Here is a 19,735-nt window from a genome sequence, read left to right as displayed (position 1 = left end):
CAGAACAGGGAATGGTCATGATTCAGAAAAGTTCATCAGTAAATGACTTTCCTCAGGTTCCTTCTTTTCTAGCTTAAGATCAGTTATGAAACATATTCATCTTCTTCCCTGTTTTTCGCCCCCTTTTGGTTTAGGGCTTTGGATAAAGAGCAGATCTGGGGTTGGAAGGTTTGGGGGTGATGGAAATGCAAAGAGCAGATCATAACAGGTGACAAACCCCTGTACTTTAGAAATCAAACTTCATCTGGATTTGATGGGAAATGGAAATTCAGGGAATTGAAAGGACTTGCCAAGTCATGAGGCTTCCTAGTGGCAAAGACAGGAAAAACATCCTGGCACTGAGATTCCTCAACAGTAGGCTTTCTCCAGGGGGTGGGTTAGGCCCCAGCCTGCTTGATTTATTAGTGGCTCTTTCAACTGATAATAGTTGAGCCTCTCAGAGTGAGGAGTGTCAGGCGTGGTGGCTACATTTGGGAAAGAGGTAACAAAGGGAAAATTTTGAGACACTAGAGAAGTGCCACCTAATTTATTAATTTAATCAACCCCAATTTAAGTCACAGGTGCACAGGATACAGAGATGGACAAGACCAAGCCCGCTCTCATAGAGTGTATACCATAGCGCAGAAAAAGGTCATATATGCATTTAATTATGAACCAATCCTGGGAGGTTATAATGGTGGAATAAACCAGGGCCATATCTAAAGAGAAGCTGTGGTTAATTTTGCCTGGGCTTGAGCTGGTGTAGGGGGCTTGGGGGTATGTGTGGGTGTTAGGGGCTCATCCAGAAACCAGGTCAGCTGTGAAGAGAAGCAATTATGTCAGCAGTCAGTTTGAGAGGCCAGGTGGTCTTGCGACAGTCTCAAACTTTAATGTGGGAATCTTACTAGAATGCAGATTGTCATTTAGTAGCCAGAGGGGTGAAGCCTGAGATTCTGCATTTCTAACTAGATCCAGATGGTTCCCTTGCTGCTTCTCCACAGACCACACTGTGAGGAGCAGAGGTTTAGGAAAGTGAGTAGGGATTTCACATTAGAGAGGAGAGAGTTTTCATCGTGGCCCTATCTCCCATAGTTGGTGATGTTGGGTAAATTCTTGAGACTCCCCTTCCTTATCTGTAAGGATGGCCATAATGTTATATACCTTGCAGCTTGTAAAGATTGAATGAGAATGTAAGCACAGTGCTCAAGACAAAGTAAAACTCAATTAAAATTGGTTCTTTTTCTATTGATTTTGAATTACACAATATAATTTGGCTCCAAAGAACAAGATTCACGTAGAAAGCCCTCTCAAATGAATCCATTCAAAGTCTCATAACCCTTTTTCAAAGTAAATATCCCTGATATATATTTGTTTTTACAGCAAATTAAGGCATTAAGATTTTCCCTGAGGCAATAACAAAACAATGGCCAAGTCAGATAAGAATGCAGGAAGTATTATGCCTAGTCCCATAACCTAACCACTAACCCACTCAACCTTGCCCTTAATGAAGTAACGTAATAAAATGGGTGAAACAAGGGAAATTTTGGAACTTCCCTATATAGCCAAGGGAAAAGGCCCTGCAATCATGTGGTTTCGTAAACCTAAACTTTCTTTAATGTGTTCGGAAATTAGATAATCTGGAATAAACAGTAACCACATTTGCAAAGGGTTTTCGTGTGTCTTTTTCTCACATATCAAGACATTGAACCTCAGAAAAACCGTGAGTCAGGAAGGTCAGATATTTTCACCTGTTTTACAAATGCGGAAACCGAGGCCCAGAGCGGCGAAGTGACTGCCTCACTGTACTGTAAATTTTTTTTTTAAGATTTATTTATTTGAGAGAGTGCGCGTGCGCGTGCGCATGAGTGGGGGCGGGGCAGAGGGAGAGAAGCCCAAGCCGCCTCCCTGCTGAGCGTGGAGCCTGCTCAGTCCCAGGACCCATGAGATCAGGACCCCGGCCGAAGCCAAGAGTCGGCAGGCACCCGTGTATTGTCAGTTCTTAAGGAACGGAAAGCCATGGCCCAGTATGGCTGACCTCCAGAGAATCTGTTTTGGTTTGCCAGGGGTGGGAGGTGAGCATAGGAGGGAGGTGGGAGTGAGAAGGTAGAGGTTTGTGTTGAGGGTGGGCAGCGGGACAGCAAAGATTTCCTGAGAATGGAGTATGGCTTTGCCTTCTGGTCAGCTGTGGCATTAAAGACTTAGTGCCTGTGTTCGCCGCTCCGTTTGTTGGGCTAGAGTTAAATAAATCACATTGGAGGGGAAATGAAATCTCATATGAGATTTTAAAATGTTTTGGCACATTCACAAGGAGCATTTTTGGGATTCACCCAATTTTTTTCTTGATTTCAATATGCCTTTTTTTGGCTTCAGTTTTTTTCCTGTGTTCTCTATTTTTTCTGATAAAATTCCAATTTGAGGAAGTTGGCAAATTATGAAAACACTTATATGAAATTCAGATTTCTTTCTTCCTGTATATATTTCAATATTTATTAATACCTGGGAAGCATAAAGTTATTTTAATGAAGAACATTTAAGTAATAGGATTAGCACTTTAAAGGTAGAATTGCTATTTTGTACACGATGACAAGTCATTTTGATTCTTTTTTTCTTCACATGAAATTTGAGTGTCCTACTAAAATTGAAAAATGAAAAAAAAAAAAGTAATACTTTAGAAAACTTTATAGCATAGACCACTAGGAGATAACGTAGTTTTTTGACATCCTGCTACCGAGTGATCTTTAGTTATTAACTTTTAGACTCAGTGATCATGGATGTTTATAAAAATAACACAAAGGGACAACAAGATACATTGGACAAATACACTTGATAAATAATCACAGGGCACAGCTGAAACCGTGATAGAGAAGCTCCTGCCCTTAAGAAGCAGACATTCCAGTACTTTCTCAAATATTTCTGATCATGAAATAGTCTGTTCATAACTTTGGAGTTGAATATTTTATTGTATTTAAAAAATTGTAAATTAACAATTGACTATAACAGGCTAAGTGTCTATCCTTCACTATGTATTAAAGAGTCTTGAAAGCAGGAACCATATCTCGGCCATCCTTTTATATTTCTGTAATGACCAGCAGAGTGCTTTGCTTATAGCGGGCACTCAATATTAACACTTGTGCATTCAAGTTTTTGGATGGAATTATTTGGAGAATTTGATGAACTGACTGCATTAAGTGTCAGAATTTATTAGATAAACAGATATTTTTCATCCTAAATTCTCTGTTGCTTTTCAGGATCAAATATGAGACTGGGGTGAATAGCCAATCGATCTCTTTGAAAGCATATAAATAGTCCTCTTCTAGCTTTAAAGAGGTAAGAAAAAAGCTATTTGAACAATTTTCCCCCTATAATGACAGCTCTGGCCCTCATCATTGGTTCATGGTTGTTACAAAGAAATAAAACCTGGTCAAAATACATAGGTGCCTACAGGTCAGCACACGTCAAAGCTCAAAATCCCAAATAGGTTATAAGAGTCATCAGGTTGGATTTACGTAAGCAATGACATTTAGGAATTCCCTACAATCACAAATATTACTCACTGGTAGAGTGAGTGCTTTAAATGAACTTGCCTATCTCAAGAGCATCAAATATCCAGATAATAGAAGGGCTTATACACTCCCTGATAAAGACAACTGTCTCTGTGGAAGCTGGTGATCCACTTCTAATCTAAATATGAAGCCTAATATTTGCTTCCATTATTAGTCTATTTCTTCCAAGCCCTATAAGGATCTGACAAATGAGATGATTTCTTGAAGCAAGGATTATTAGGATCATATTTTATAACAGTACTGACCCACAGACTTTCTTCTCTTTTATACTCAGCACATTTCCATCTATTTTGTCACCATTGCTCAAATAATTTAATAATTCAACTGGATTGTCTGGACCCCAATAAAATGTAACAAAACAAGCTTTCCTACCTTGCCAATTGTGCTGAGGACTGACCAGCTGTAACAATTTACATTTCCTATTTAGGAAAGAGCCATAGGTGGTGGCAATTGAATCTAAGACCATCCAACATATCTAAAGCATCAGATATAACCAGTGGTGTGCTGGTAAATGTTTAACAACCAACTCCCTGAAAAGAAAAGAAAATAACTGTGATTTATAGTGTTTGTTGATTTCATGGTACAAATACTCCCACCGTGGCCATTTTCAAGCTGACAATGTGAAGTCTCTGAACTCAGTCTTGGGAAGAGATGCCACAGTGGGCTCTCGCGACTCGGTAGGAGCAGGCTCCATCACACTACTCAGTAAAAAAAGCACAAAATGGATCGTCTTTTCACAAAACTGCTAAAGAAGTTTTCCAAGGTCTGATCTAATGATTGACATTCAGAAGAAAGACATTCCAAGACGTGTCTCAATATATAAAGCCCTTACGGAATAATAGGGATGACATTTCACCAACTCAGAAGTCTGCAAAGAGAGAAAGTTCAAGACCTCAGCTTTGGTAGCAGAGGTAAGTGTTACTATTTTTCTTTATCAAGATATTATCACCCAACGTTGTATGATTTTGATGGGTCAACCTTCATTAATCTTAAGAAGTAAAAAGTGTATTGTTCATTGTTGTCAGGGAATAAGTATTTTACAGAAGTGTTTTTTTTTTTAATAAGTAGAGTTTATCCCTCTAATCAAAAAATGTTTAAATGTTATTCTAATTGCATTGCATTAAAAATTTGAGAAAAGATAGCAATTCTCTGACTCCTTAGAAAATGTGTAATATAATGATGCCATCACATTCCTGGTTCTTCTTTTAGGACATTAAGAAAGACTCTAGACCGATCCGTAAAACACTGCAGTGCACTGAGGAGTATTTAAATAAATTGAGCTGCGGGGATCCCCCACTTACTGTTGTGTGCTTGAGTATTTAGGTTGGCTTTTTATATTTCTCCCCTCACTTCATCCTTTGTGCTTGCTGTGAGCTGGCACTTGCTGTCTGAGTGACGGCCTCTGGCTGTTTCACTGTCTCCTCCCCATTTCTAATTTGCTGCTTCCAACCTGCTGAGGGCTGGAAAACAAAGCAGCTAGCCCACCTTCTTTCGCCTTACGTATCAGATAGACTCGGAGAGAGGGCCTGGGGAGAGTTAAAGGGCAATGATTTTCATCCATCAATTCTGACAGCTAGTTTCCCTACTGGAACTGAATCTCTACATTTCCTAAGACAAAGGGGAAAGGTACCAGTGTGGCTCTCGTCCTGTCCTGAACCATTGAAGCTGGGGCTGAGATCTATATTGTCCACAAATTCACTAAGATATTACTATTTTCTCTCATCTTACAACACCTTGAAATATTAAGAGGGTCTTTTTTCCTATCTCAGGACGTCTCAAAGAATAGACCCATCCCACTATTCAGAGTTGGATTCCCGACATGGAATCTGTCACCTCTGCCCCTTCCTATTCAGAGTTCTCGATTGCCTCTAACTTGTCATCTATAGTCACACAGAGAAAGACAATGCTGCCTACAAGTTGGGATCTTTCTTCCCTAGCCATCCTCCTCCCCCCACCGTAGGTAAACCTTATATACAGGAATGTGCAGATCTTAAGTGTACAATTCAATGAGCTTGGATCAAGGTATACATCCATATATCCATCATCCCAATCATGATATAAAACATTCTGTCACCCCAGAGAGTTGTCTCATGTCCCTTCCAATCAGTTCCTACCCCTTATAGGCAGTCCTTGTCTGATTGCCTGTTTCTGAGTTTTGTCTCTAACTTCTTTGGCTCAACGTAGAGCTTTGGGGATTTAGCCATCTTGCTGTACGTATTAGTGGTTCATTCCTTTTTGCTGCTGAGTACCACTCCAGTGTATATGTACACCCACAATTTGCACACCCGTACTCCTGGTGATGGACACCTGGGTTGTTCCTAGTTTGGAACTATTACAAAGAATGCTGCTGTAAATATTCTTGGATTAGTCTCTGTGTGAACATATTTTTTTCATTTCTTTTGGGCAAGTACCTAGTAATGAAACTGCTGGGTCATAGGGTAGGTGTATATATTTTTTTCTCAACATATTTTAATGAAAAATTTCAAATATACAGAAAAAGTGGAAAGAGCTGTACAATGGACAACCATTTCCGAGTACCTAACCCCTAAATCCTACAAGTAGCATTTTGCTAATTTGCTTTATCCCGTATCACATATCTGTTCCTCTATTCACCCATCTATTCATCATATTTTCTGATGCATTTCAAAGTCAGTTGCAGACTTCAGTCTACTTCAAACACTTCAGCATGTATCTCACTGACTAGAGTTCAGTATTTGTTTATAGATTTTTTAGATATAATTTATATACAGTGACATGCACCAATCTTAAGTGTGCTTTAGATGAATTCAGGCAAATATAACCCAAACTCTCACCAAGATATAGAACATTCCTATCATGCCAGAAAGTTCCCCCAAGAGAGTTCCCTCTTCCCACTTAATCCCCACTTTCGTTCACCGTATGCAACCACTGATTTTTTATCATAAGTTAGTTTTGCCTGTTCTAGAACTTTATATAAATGGAATCCTCTCGTGTGTACTCTTTGGAGTAAGGCTTCTTTGACTCAGCATAATGGCTTTATATTGCATATATAAGGAGTTGTTCCATTTTTTTTTTGGCCGAGTGGTATTCCTTTGAATGGATATACCACACACTTGTTTAGCCATTCTTCTGTTTATGGACACCTGGGTTGTTTTCACTTCGAGGCTATTATGAATGAAGCTGTTATAAATATTCTTTTCTTTTTTTTATTTAAGTAATCTCTACACCCAACATGGGGCTTGAACCCATGACCCTGAGACCAAGAGTCACATGCTCTTCCGACTGAGCCAGCCAGGTGCCTCCCCCCTTTTATTTTCTGTTATAAATATTCCTATACAGATCTTTTTGTTTTCATTTCTCTTAGGTAAATATCTAGGAATAGAATTATTAGGTCAGAGAGTAGGCATACACTTAGTTTTACAATTGTGGGACTGTATTTAAAGTGGTCGCTCCATTTTACCTACCTACCAGCATGTATGAGAGTCCCAATTGCTCCAGATCCTCACCAACACTTGGTAAAGTCAGTCTTGTAAAATTTAGCTATTCTAATGGGTGTGAAATGATATATTATTTGTGGTTTTTATTTACATGTTCTTGATGACTGATGATATTGACTATGTTTCCATGGCCATTTTGGCCATCTGTACATCTTCCTTTGTGAAGTGGTTGCCCATTTTAAAAATTGAGTTTATTTTTATTGTTGGATTGTATCAGTTCTTTATATATTCTGTGGGACATACATTTGTAAATATCTTCTCCTAGTCTGTGACTTGCTTTTTTATTTTTTTAACAGTATCTTTTGATGAGCTGTTTTCATTTTGATGAAGTCCAATTTATTACTTTTTTATGGGTAACACTTTCTGTCTTGTATTTAAGAAAACTTTGCCAATTCCAAGGTTGCAAAAATTTCTCTGTTCTCCTCTGGAAGCATTACAGTTTCAGTTTTTATATTTAGCATGGTGATTTTAAAAGCCTTTTCTGAAGTCCAGAAAACACTACTGATACATGTATTGGTAAGTCGAACTGTTGAACGAATGCTTCCTGGTTTGTGAGCTGACCGGGACGGGAGTCCACAGCGACAGTGCCCAGAGCGGCAGGAAATACACTGCAATGCAGGATTGTTTCAGGCACAGTGCCCCAACAGGGGTTGTGTGGCTTGTTTGCCTTCTTTGAGTAGCAGAATCTTCTCTTTTTTTTTCATTTTTTTTTAGGATTTTATTTATTTATTTGAGAGAGAGAGAGAGAGAGAAAGAGCACAAGCAGGGGGAGGGGCAGAGGGCGAGGGGGAAGCAGACTCCCCACGGAGCAGGGAGCCCAATGTGGGACTCGATCCCAGGACCCTGAGCCGAAGGCAGACGCTTAACGACTGAGCCACCCAGGCGCCCCGAGTAGCAGAATCTTGATTAAAATTGTCCAAGACTCCTGGATCAGCTGTGTATTCTTGACAATATAATCTTAAAATTTGGAACCTTATGAAGTTCTATTAACTGAGAATGGTGCCAGTACACTACAGAACAAACTCCTCTGTGTGTGTGTGTGTGCACGCGCGCGGGGGCACGCGTGTTCATAGTAAAGTACACACAATATTTCTTCCACGAGGTCTCCAGCCTTCCTCACTGACAAAATGTGAAAGACCTTCAAGAAGCTCAGGGACTTTTCTCTCTCCTTTGGGCAGCTTTGTTTCCTTTCCCACAATGCCAGTCCCACTGTCTGTTGCTCCTTCTCGCAGGATCATGCAGTTGGCTTCCTTGTGTTCAGACACTTAACAGCGATTGCAGAGAAGGCTTTGGCTGTGTCTCTGCAGGCGCTCAAAGCTCAGGTTTTTCACTTTTTTTTTCTTTTTTTGACTCTTCACCAACCTCTCTTCCATAACTCTAGGTAACTTCACATTAATCTTACAGAGCAAAAGGAGGTCCCCTGTGCCTCCTGCATATTCCACCCAATTCCTGGGGCCAGTTGTGGTTTTGGCCCCCAGAACAGCAGCTGCGTTCTTGAGCTCTTCTCTACGCTTTTGCTCATGGTCTTTAAACGATGGCAGCGAGCGGGTTACGTACCTCACTTTGGCCATTGATCGAAGACAGTTTCTAGATATTCGAGATTGAACAGGTTTGAGAGTTCTTGGACATTGATATTCTGAGTGTTAACTTTTAACACCCCTTTGATTCCAGTGGCTTTGCCCCTCATTGTGTTCCAGTTAATTCCCTGAGGACACAGCCTCCGTGACTAGTAGGATTTGCTTAAAATAAGATAAATATTTAATTAAAAATATATTTCCATCTTTTAAGAATTGGGATTCCCATGATGCCAAATAATCAGGTGAACTAAAATTTTAACTTTTTAACGGTTGTTTCAGCTTCTTACCAACACAGCCCTTATTGAGATGCTTACTACTTTAATTTATGCAACTGTTAGTAATTCTCACTCCACAACTGGTTTACTCTAAGAATATGAACGTTTAATTATACCAAAGTCAGTAAATACGACCATTTTTTTGCATGAGAATTCTTGGGAAAACATTTTATCCATCTAAAATATCATTAATTTAAAAACTAATTAGACTAAATAAGATTTGGCAAGTTCCACCCTAAAGACAAATCGCTCATATTTTTCAATTTGTTCGTGCACATTACCATGGAGACAGCGAAGTCAAAACACACAAGCTAGTGCATTGTTCAGCTCTGCACTTCCTACTATAGATTTGATTAAGTAATTCTGGCCTACTCATTTTGAGAATTTGAGAACATAGCATTGTTTCTTTTGTAAAAACATGGTCAGCATTCAGACGTGATCAATAAGGCAAGAATTCGATCTTACTTGGAATCTTTGCTCCTTCTAATGTGATAAAATAAGAAAGAGGTAAATCACTTCCTTCAATTAGTTATTTTTGTGGTAAATGTAATGCCTCTGATTCATTCCTCAGAGCAGCAGGGCTTGATCTTGTAAAAAAAAAAAAAAAGGCTGAAAAAAACTGCTTATTTGGTGAATGAGGCAGGTGTCCTTTCAGACTAACGCACCAAAAAAGGCGATTTGGAGGCTCATTTCCTTTGCAGATGCCTTGAATATTATTCTCCACCTTCCTCCCCTACATTATACTTGGAACAATAGGAAAATGCACCTCCTTTTCAATGAGGTGTGTTTGTGGTCTTGTAATTTTGCCTTTATGGGACCCATTTGTGATGGGCTTCTGCTCTCTCATGGTAACGTTGCTTCTGTCTCCCCTGGAGCTCACCTAGAAAATCAAGATGTTATTATCTCTATATTCTGTTTCTTTTGCCCTTAAGACTGTCAGAAGAGCCATTCCTAATGCTTGCATGTAATCCATTTCATGAAGGATGTTCCCAGTGGCTTAGCAAAGGTAGGTTCTGCCCACGTGAGAGTCCCTTTTCTGGCACTTCATGAGGACATGGAAACAAAAATGCCTTCGATTTGTTTTGTTTTCCTTTTTAAGAGAATTGTCTGAATCCCAGAGAATAGTCAGAGACCATCCATTCTGCCCTCTACCCATCACCAGGAAAACAAAAGCGATACTCTTGAGGGGATCTCTAGTTTCTTTGTATCCAAACACTCCTGGGGAATTTCGAAGCTGACCACTAGTAGCAGTCTGGCTTCCTAGCCAGGGTTTTATTCAGTGATGGTCAAGTCACTCAGGCAACTGAGTAATTTCAGTCCTTTTCTAAAAATATTCCTGCTGCAACGAACAATGAAATGATTTCATTGCGAGTACAGAGAAGCTTCACTCTTTAGGTTTTCCTACTTCACTCTATAGGGAAAATATCTCAATAATCGTTCATTAATGTATGTCTTTCCAATAATTAAAACATGAATATTTAATCCTATAATTACATTTCGTCTCAGTAGACAAATTATGGGTATAATTTCTAGACCAATTCATGGAGTACGAAAGAGCCTTTGCGATCTCAATCACGGAAACGACCTCTCTTTCCCAGCACTGAACTCGGAGCATGTACCAGATGTCCGTGGCACACATCTCAGCCATAGTTACTCTGTAAATACCAGCGTCGGGAGTGAGCTCATGGGAAAGGAACTATCAGTTCGAACCGGCCCAGGAAATGGTCTGTTGGAGAGCTCGGAGCTGAAGCGGGCCTCCTTCCCCCCCCCCCCCCCCCCCCCCCCCGCCCAATCTTGCTGGTTTGGAGGTGGAGGTCGGGGGACTGACTGTTCCTCTGCCTCGGGAAGCCTCGGCCCTCCCCTCCAAGGAGAGCTGGGACAGATGGGCAGTGTATTTGACAAGGAACCCCTGCACCCTTGCTTCAACGCCCTTCTCCTCTACTTTAAAAGCAGTACTGTATTTTTTAAGTGTTGGAACTGGCAGCTCTGCCGGTCACTGGCTCCAGTGAACAATCCTCCATTCAAATCAAGCAGCCCCAGCCCCGATCCAGGGGAAAGCTGTGATGAGGGACACAGAGGGAGGCCTCTCTGGCCTCCACCGTGCGGAGGGCGAGGGTTAGGTCAGGCGCCCCGAAGATTCCAGAGGGGGGATTTCAGTGGAGTTCTTATACAGCAGCTATTATACCATTCCACGAGGAGGATTTACGGACTGGAAAAAAAAAAAAAAGAAGGAGAAGAAGTTTACCTTAGTTGGCTTCCTTTTACTGAGCCTCCCCAAATCTCCTCCAAGCAGGAGGCCTGTCTCCCTCCCTCACTGGAGGCCTCTTCAACCAGGCCAGATTTTGTAGTACTAACATTTCTAAGTAAACAGCAGAATAAAATGTCCCTTTTAAAAGAGCCAATGCAGAGAGGAGGTGAGGGAGGGTTTGTGAGTTGCAGTAAGGCAAAGAAAGACAGAAGAGCAAAAAAAGGAGGAAGAAAGGTGAAGTATCTGCTAATGGGTTTAAGTCATTTTAGATGAATGGGGTCGGCTGAGTCTCCTAGGGGCTCATCCACTACCTGCCCATGACGGAAGTACCTTCCAGCACCAGCAGCACCTTCCCAGCACACACAACTACACACACACACACACACACACGCACGCACACATGCCCCCTTGTGCAGCCCACATCGCTCAGCCTGAATCCTCAATGCGTTTCCCAGAGGTGCTATAATAAAGTGCCAGAAATTGGGTGACTTAGAACAACAGAAATGTGTCGGCTCACAATTCTGGAGAATAGGAGTCCAAAATCAAGGCCTTTGACAAGGCCAGGCTCTCTCTGACCGTTCCAGGGGAGAACCTTCCCTTGCTTCTAGCTTCTGGTGTTTGCCAAATATCAACCCCGCCACATAACCATCTTCCTCCCGTGAGTCCTCACCTCATCTTCCTTCTGTGTGTCTGTCTCTTCATCCGAATTTCTCCTTTTGATGAAGACACCAGTCATATTGGATTAGGGCCCACCCCTAATGGCTTCATTTTAATTTGATTAGCTCTGTAATAGCCCTGTTTTCAAATAAGGTCCCATTCTGGGGTACTAGGGATTAGGACTTCAACATATCTTTTTTAGGTGACACAATTCAACCCATAACAGGCCCACATTTGTGAAGCACCTCCCACTACTTTGTGCTTACCTCCTCAAAGGTTGCCCACAGTAGCAGGGTAGGGAAGAAGAACTTCTCAAGGGAGATGAACCTCTAGATCAGGGTACTGGGACAAACAGGGTAAGACTGGTTTCTCTAGTATGCTGGGATGTAGAAATAAAGGCATCAGGAAGGAATAAACCTCTCATCTCTTGGGGACTCTTTGCACCAGGCCTGTATTGGGCACTTTCATAATCACCTTGTGTGTGAACAACTGGATCACCCACTTCATTTTCACTTTGCCTTTTCTTCAACCCCTCCTTGAAGACTTTTGCCCCATAGGCGACTATGGATATGCCTTAGAAAATAACATCACCCCATGGGACACCTGGGTGGCTCAGTTGGTTAAGCGTCTGCCTTTGGCTCAGGTCATGATCTCAGAGTCCTGAGATAGAGCCCCACATCAGGCTCCTTACTCAGCAGGGAGTCTGCTTCTCCCTCTCCCTCTGCTGCTCCCCCTGCTTGTGCGCTCTCTGTCAAATAAATGAATAAAATCTTTAAAAAAGAATAAAAAGAAAAAAAGTAATATTACCCTGGACAAATTCTTAATTTTGTAGATGAAGAAACTGAGGGTCAGAGAGGCCAAGTGATCTCTCCCAAGTTGCACAACTAAGTAGTGTCAGAGTAGGGCAAGAATCCAATTTGACTGACTCCCACTCCAGCAGTCGTGTTTCAATGTTTCAATGTTGCCTTCCTATTTGACTTGACATTATTTGCAGGTAGGAAATAAATTCAACCTTATTTTACTTCTACCCTTCTACGGAGATGAAATCCCAGGCAGAGTACATGGGAGGGCCAGCAGACCCTCCCTGGGGTCATGCCACTTCTTAGTTGTGTGTCCCCAGGACAGGAGCAAATTCTATATGACTAGAGTATAATATGTATGTCTTGCACCAAAATAACTCTGCCCTTACCAGGGCCTGTGTGGAAGATGGAAATTCAGAGAGAAATGGATACAGACCCTGCCTTGAAGGCGTTCATAGTCTTGTAGAAGATTCAGAAATGTAAGAAATTCATCAAGCTCTAATGGAATAAGTTGTCACAATAAAGATTTTGCGTAAGTCTCGGGGGAGTTGGGTAATGGCTAACAGTCGTGTGGTTCCATGGACAAGTTTGCCAGGCGCAGTCAGTAGGGCAGGTGGGTCCGGGAAGGTTTGTCCAGGTTTATGATGGCTGACTACATAGGGTCCTTGGGGCAAACAAGTCATGAGTGTCAAAAAAGGAGAAAGGAAACATAGGTTGGAACCAGTTTCTTAAGATTCTTCATGCAATACTAAATCATTTAGACTTTGTCTATGGGTAATCAAGGTCCGAAGTTGGTTTTAAAGCAGGGAAATGACAGGAATCAGATTTCTCCCTTTGGAAACGGGTGAGGCTGGGACCCAGGAACTGTTGGAAGCACCAGACCTCACCTCCCTCGACGCCCAGCACTAGTCCAGGGCCTTCAAGCTGAAGTAACCAACATCGGGTGACACCCCCGAGCCCCACTTGGGCTCCAGATCACACACTGGGGCTTCCAAGAAAAGCAGAGATCTGTAGTAAGCACTGAATACCCAGTTTACCTGTGGGAAAATCCAGCTTCAGTGCAACAGAGAAAGCCCCTGACAAGTTGTTAGGAAAGTGCTCCCAGGAGGGAGTCCCTGACATTTCAGAAATCCCTGTCCCCCTCTCTTTGTCCTTCTCAGTCTGTGTCGTTAATTTCCAGGCCGTCTCCATAGCAGAGTCCAAAGAGCACCGCGGCATGCATGTGGGAGTGTATATCTGGCGAGGCCTTTTGGAGCCATAGGTATGTTTTTGAGTTTGATACCCAAGTAAACTCTGAGTGGTAGACGCAGCCCCTTTCCTCAAAGGTTAAAAGCAATAAGACCGTCTTTGTGCCTTTGTGGTCTGACTTTTTCACAGGCTATTATGAAGGTTGGGGGGGGGTTGGGTGGGGGAGAGCTTAATCCATATAATTTGCATGTTAATGTCCGGTCTAAAAATACTCGCTGCGAGAGGAAAAAACACACTTTAACATATGCTTCACAGGAACAACATTTCAATTCTTGTGATCCAAATGCCCAGCAGTAAGGAAAAGGACATCAACTCATTTCAAATTAATTTCATTTATTACAGGCTTTCAGATCAGCAGTGATATTTAGGTTTTGGTAAAACATATTTTTACGCTTATTAAACTCAGAGTAGATTCAGGAAGTTCAAAAAGAGATTCTTTCAAAAATTTCCTTTCTTCTCCTCCCTCAACACACATGTGCTGGGAACCCCGGAGTCTGCTGCGCACTGGGGGTCCTTCACCTGCCACCCCCAATATTTTATCAGGAGCTGAAATTAAATTGGGATGTTTCTGGTTAGTCCTTTTCATAACAACAAAAAAAAAAAGGAATTCATTTGCCATGATCAAATTCATAAGGAATTTTCTGATTTATGCGGATCAGGATACCAACTTTTCCTCCTAAAAGAAGAAACAAAATTCATCTTTGAGAAAAATAGCACGGGCAACTAGGAGTTTGGTCTCTCGCCTCTGAAGCTTGTCTGAGAAGGTGAGCCCCTTGGGCGTTCCTGCAGGGTGGCATGAAAGGAACTGCTGTTACCTGCTGAATCACCCTCCCCACATCCTGGCCTGCCTGCCTGCTCCCTGGGGGGTGTCTGCCCTTTCAGTCATGGCCACACTTGCTCAGAGAAAGATGAGGTCACCAGCTGCGTGCATCTCAAGGATGGCCAGAGAATGGCCTCTTCAGATGAACTGAGTCCACTCTCAGGAAGTAGGAAGACTACTACCCTTTCCTGTGTACTTAACCTAGCAATTTGGGCAAATAATGAATAGAACTTGGAGGTTCTTCACAGCTTTCTTCACAATTTCCATTCCCTTAATGTCTTGTGAAAAGAAAACCTTTCAGGTCTCTCTCTAAATCTTTAGGGGCGACAAGGGTAACACATGAAGCTTTAGCAATAACAAACATACAGTGAGAGTGAAAACTAGGGCAAAACAGATCAGGAAATCTGGATTCTGGGTTTAGTTGTCATCTTCCTATATGATCTGAGGACCATCAGTTGACCTCTGTCGAATGTCCTTCTTCTTGGGGATATTGCATTAATTCACAGAGATATGTACTACTGATAGGTGTCATGAAAAGAGAAGGGTGACCTAAAATATTTTCTTAAAGCAAGCTCTGTGCCCATTGTGGGGCTTGAACTCATGACCCCAAGATCAAGAGCCACATCCTCCCTGACTGAGCCAGCAAGGTACCCCCCAAAATATTTTTTGATAGCAAATACAGAAACAAACTGACAAAAAGGCAGAGTTTGACGGGGGGAGAAGGGAATCAGGTCATGGACCAGTGTACGGAAGAGGGATATGGACGATAAAAGGAATTGTCAGCACAGAACTGAAGGGAGGAAGCCCAACATAGTTTTGCCCCAGCTTTATCCAGAACCAGAATAAGCAATCTGCTGCTGCTGGATCAAAGCATGAGAAGAAAACATTTTTGGATAGAAAAGAATTTTTTAAAGGCAAGATGGCATATGAGCATCTTTTTTTAAGCCTTATTGACACACACTCAAATCAGTTGACTCTGCCATCTTGGCAGATTTATTTGGTGAGAACACATACCACCCCAAAGCCCACACTAACCCATAGAGTGCCTTTAACTAAAGATACTTCATGTATGTTGGATTTTTATCCCAGGAGACACTGGGAATTGATGTTTTCTTCATCCCTGTTTCAGAGCGATGTGCATTGCTCTCCTCAGCTGGGGTTCTGAGTAGCGTGCATGTGTCAGCTGTGGCCATGACGGATATTCAAATCAATAAACATTGATGGAACCCCTTTTAGATTTTAAGTATCACTTGAAGACACAAAGAAAATAAGACATGGACCCTGCCCTCAGAAAGAGGCAGGTATGTAAACAAGCAAATTACAACACAGCATCCTAAATGCCATGACACACTGTGGCCAGGGCAGCAAGGAGGAGGAAGTGATTAACTCCTTCCGGGAAGGCTTTGCAGGGATGACAAAGATGGGGGGCAGGGAGACTGTAGTACACAGACTCTTGAATTATTTATAGAAGTGTTGTTTTTTTAAATGTGGGGAGGGGAGGGTTTCATGGTCAAATAATTTAGACAGGCCTTTTACTGCAAGATTTACTATTACAGGTGTGATTTTAGGTGAGTTTCTTAATCTCTCTACACTTTTATTGGTTTAACTATAGACTGGTGACAGTAAAACACATCTCATATCATTATTGTGATCATTGTAAAATATATCTATATATACAAATATAGATACACACACACCTCTAATAAGTGGTACAGCCTATACCCACCCACCAGGAGACACCCAGTAACAAAATAATTAGGGTTTGTGTGTGATGAAAAATAAGCACAAGAAAAAAAAAAATGACAAAGATTTTCCTAGCAGTGAAGTGGTATCTTGAATTCTCTTCTTTCCCAAAAAGAGAAAAAATCAGTAGAGAGAACAGAATATCTTTATGGCACAAGTCAACTGGAAAAGACATGTTAATGTGTGTTCAATGAATTCTGAATATTCTTCAAGATCAAATTCAAAGGTGAAATTAAAAAGCACCTCTATTTGCATGACAGGATGGGTCAATGACTGGGGATGAACAGATGACACTGCAGGGTTTTAGATGCTGGGCATGATGAGAGCTTTTGGAATGGGACAGTTTGCTTTTTATTTTGTAAGACCCTGAATGGAGGGGTGCCTGGGTGGCTCAGTCGGTTAAGTGTCTGCCTTCGGCTCAGGTCATGATCCCTGGGTCCTGGGATGGAGTCCCGCATCAGGCTCTGTGCTCAGTGGGGAGCCTGCTTCTCCCTCTGCCTGCCACTCCCCATGCTTGTGCTCTCTCTCTGTCAAATAAATAAATAAAATCTTTAAAAAAAAAAAAAAAAAGACCCTGAATGGAAAAATGAGAACTGTTGACTGGACTTTGTAGAAGTACTCTTGAGTAAACTAGGGATAATATTCCACATTGCTAGTTCTAATTGGACTGCATGGGCCTGCTCTAAAAGAAGAGAATTTATTTTTTTTAAACCTTGCTTTTTTTTTAAGTCTATGTATGTATGTATGTATATATTCTCTACACCCATCGTGGGACTTGAACTCATAACCCCAAGATCAAGAATTGCACGCTCCTCCGACAGAGCCAGCCAGGTGGCCCCTATAAAAGAGTTTAATATTAATAGCTTCTATTTTTTTAAAAGCCATAGTTCAAAGCATTGGCTTTGGGGTCAAATATGCCCAGGAATTGAAATTCCAGCTTTCACTCTTGCTGGTGCAAGATTTTGGACAATTTACTCTTTCTCTCTCTCTGTGCCCTCCTCATACATAAAATAGAACTATTAACACCAACTTCACAGAAGATCATATGAGGATTTAATGAGCTCACACATGTAAAGCACATAGCATAATACCTAGCAACCACAAAGTCTCCAAAATTAGCTATCCTTATAATTACTGTATTATTCATTCTTGTGAGAGGAGAGAAAAAAAAAGGTGTTGGTTCTTTCTGGAAAGAGAAAGAGTCAGAGATGAATTCACAGAAGAAAAATATGTACAGTGCCCACTAGGATAGCTATAATTTTTTTTTTTGAGGTTTACTTATTTTTGAGAGAAAGAGAGCATGCACGAGCTGGGGGAGGGGCAGAGGGAGAGAATCTTAAGCAGACTCCCTGCTGAGCATGGAGCCTGACACAGGGCTCCATCTCACCACCCTGAGATCATGACCTGATCCAAAATCAAGAGTCGGACGCTTAACCAACTGAGCCACCCAGGCACCCCTATAATTTTTTTTTTTAAGAAAATAACAAAGTATGGTCTAGAATGTGGAGAAATTAGTTTCACATTTCCTCAAAAAGTCAAACATAGTGATATGATACAATCCAGCAATTCAGTTCCTAGGTATATACCCAAGAGAAATGGAAACATATCGACAATAAAACTAGTACATGTTACTAGCAGTTTTATTCTTTAAAAAAAAAAGAAAGATTTTATTTATTTGACAGAGCGAGAGAGCGCACAAGCAGGGGGAGTGGCAGGCAGGGGCAGAGGGAGAAGCAGACTCCCCACCGAGCAGGGAGCCCGACGTGGGGCTCAATCCCAGGATCCCGGTATCATGACCTGAGCCGAAGGCAGACGCTTAACTGACTGAGCCACCCAGGCGCCTGCTAGCAGTTTTATTCTTAATAACCAAAAAATAGAAACAACCCAAATGTCCATTAACTGATGAAAGTATAAACAAAATGTTATGTATCCATACAATAGAATATTATTCAGCCATAAAGAGGAATGAAAAACTGATAAATGCTACAACATGGATGAATCTTGAAAAAATTACACTAGGTGAGACAGGCAGTCACAAAAGGCTACATATGATATGATTCCATTGATACAAAATGTCCAGAAGAAGGAAATCCATGGAGACATAAAGTAGTGGTTATCAGTGGCTAGGGGGAGTGGGGAGTGGGTAGTGACTGCTGATGGGTAGAGGGCTTTTTTGTTGGGTGGCAGGAATGTTCTAGAATTAGGTAGAGATGACAGTTGCACAAAAAATTGTAGATGTACTAGAACCACTAAAGTTTACACATTAAAATGATAAACATATGTGAATTATTTCTCAAAAAAAATTTTAAGGTGGGCTTTCAAAGACAAATAGGGATAGGCCAAGCAAAGGTAGGGGAACAGGGGCACCCAGGCTGAAGGAAAACCTGAGGTCAAAGTTCAAAAGCAATAAAAACCAAGTTTTTTTCAAAACATGGTAAGAACCAGGTTTCTTTTCTTCCTGCTGAGCACAGAGCCCAGCACGGGGCCCGATCCCATGAGCCCTATTGCTGTGCTACTCACAGTGTGGTCAGTGGCCATATTGTGTTTGTTATGTTCTATGACCATATAAGGGAAGAAATCAGGAGTGAGTGAGCTATAGAAACGCTGGCAACTTGACCCTGCGTGGTCAGTGTCCTCTTGTCCTGGGACAGGGTATGGACCAGGTGTAGTCAGGCGCTCGTGGTGAGTGGCCTGTCAGCCAAGCTGCACACTAGCCCTGCACAGTAGGACCACACAGCCAAGCCTGAAAGATGGGAAATAAAACAGCTGGTTCTTCACTTTGTACAGTTTGAGAAACACTGTCACAGGGGATGCATTATAGGGGGGTACAGGCCAGAGAAACATGTTGGGAACGAAGTGTGAAGGGCCTCATTAGTAAAATAGTTTGGGATCACCTCTTTGTCCAGAATTCTTTAACTAACATGTGCCTGGTGATGCACCATAATTGTGACATTGTGGCATTTCAGAGCATGGATTATTTGTGAGGCCTGGAGAAGACAGAGCAATGGGGCAATTGTAGGGGAGAGAAAATCTTTAAATACAAAACAAAACCAAACCCGCTGGGAAACAAGTAAGGGCATATCTACTCCTCTTGGAGTCAGAAGAAGTAGACAGAGCAATCCCTAGGGTTAAAAGAGGCACAGAGCACACTGATCAACATCCAAAGGTTTGTTTCTATTTATTGAAGAAGAGAAACCAGAATAAGCCATCCCAGGAAGAGAAAGAGTTGGGAGCTAGGTTAGTGGTCGAGAGACAAACGAGGAGCAGGAGGAAATCTCACAGCTCACTCTCCCGCAAAGGGAAGGCGCAAAGCCAGCCAGCTTCACGTGTGGGAAAATACTCAACCTCT

The 19,735-nt window shown here is 41.8% G+C and overlaps 1 long non-coding RNA gene across 1 annotated transcript in view; it reads left to right on the top strand.

Moving 5' to 3' along the window:
* The first annotated feature begins 1,861 nt into the window (after positions 1-1,861).
* LOC118525115 (uncharacterized) overlaps positions 1,862-19,735 on the top strand; it is a 35,341-nt gene continuing 17,467 nt past the window's right edge. Inside the window, exons 1-3 of the long non-coding RNA XR_013443402.1 lie at positions 1,862-1,970; positions 3,228-3,306; positions 3,970-4,453. This is a non-coding gene — a long non-coding RNA (uncharacterized LOC118525115). The remainder of the gene's footprint in view (positions 1,971-3,227; positions 3,307-3,969; positions 4,454-19,735) is intronic.

Source organism: Halichoerus grypus, chromosome 1 (assembly GCF_964656455.1).
Source record: "Halichoerus grypus chromosome 1, mHalGry1.hap1.1, whole genome shotgun sequence".
Lineage (NCBI taxonomy): Eukaryota > Metazoa > Chordata > Mammalia > Carnivora > Phocidae > Halichoerus > Halichoerus grypus.
Note: the sequence above shows the minus strand (reverse complement) of the source record. Positions and strands in the feature narration are given on the sequence as shown.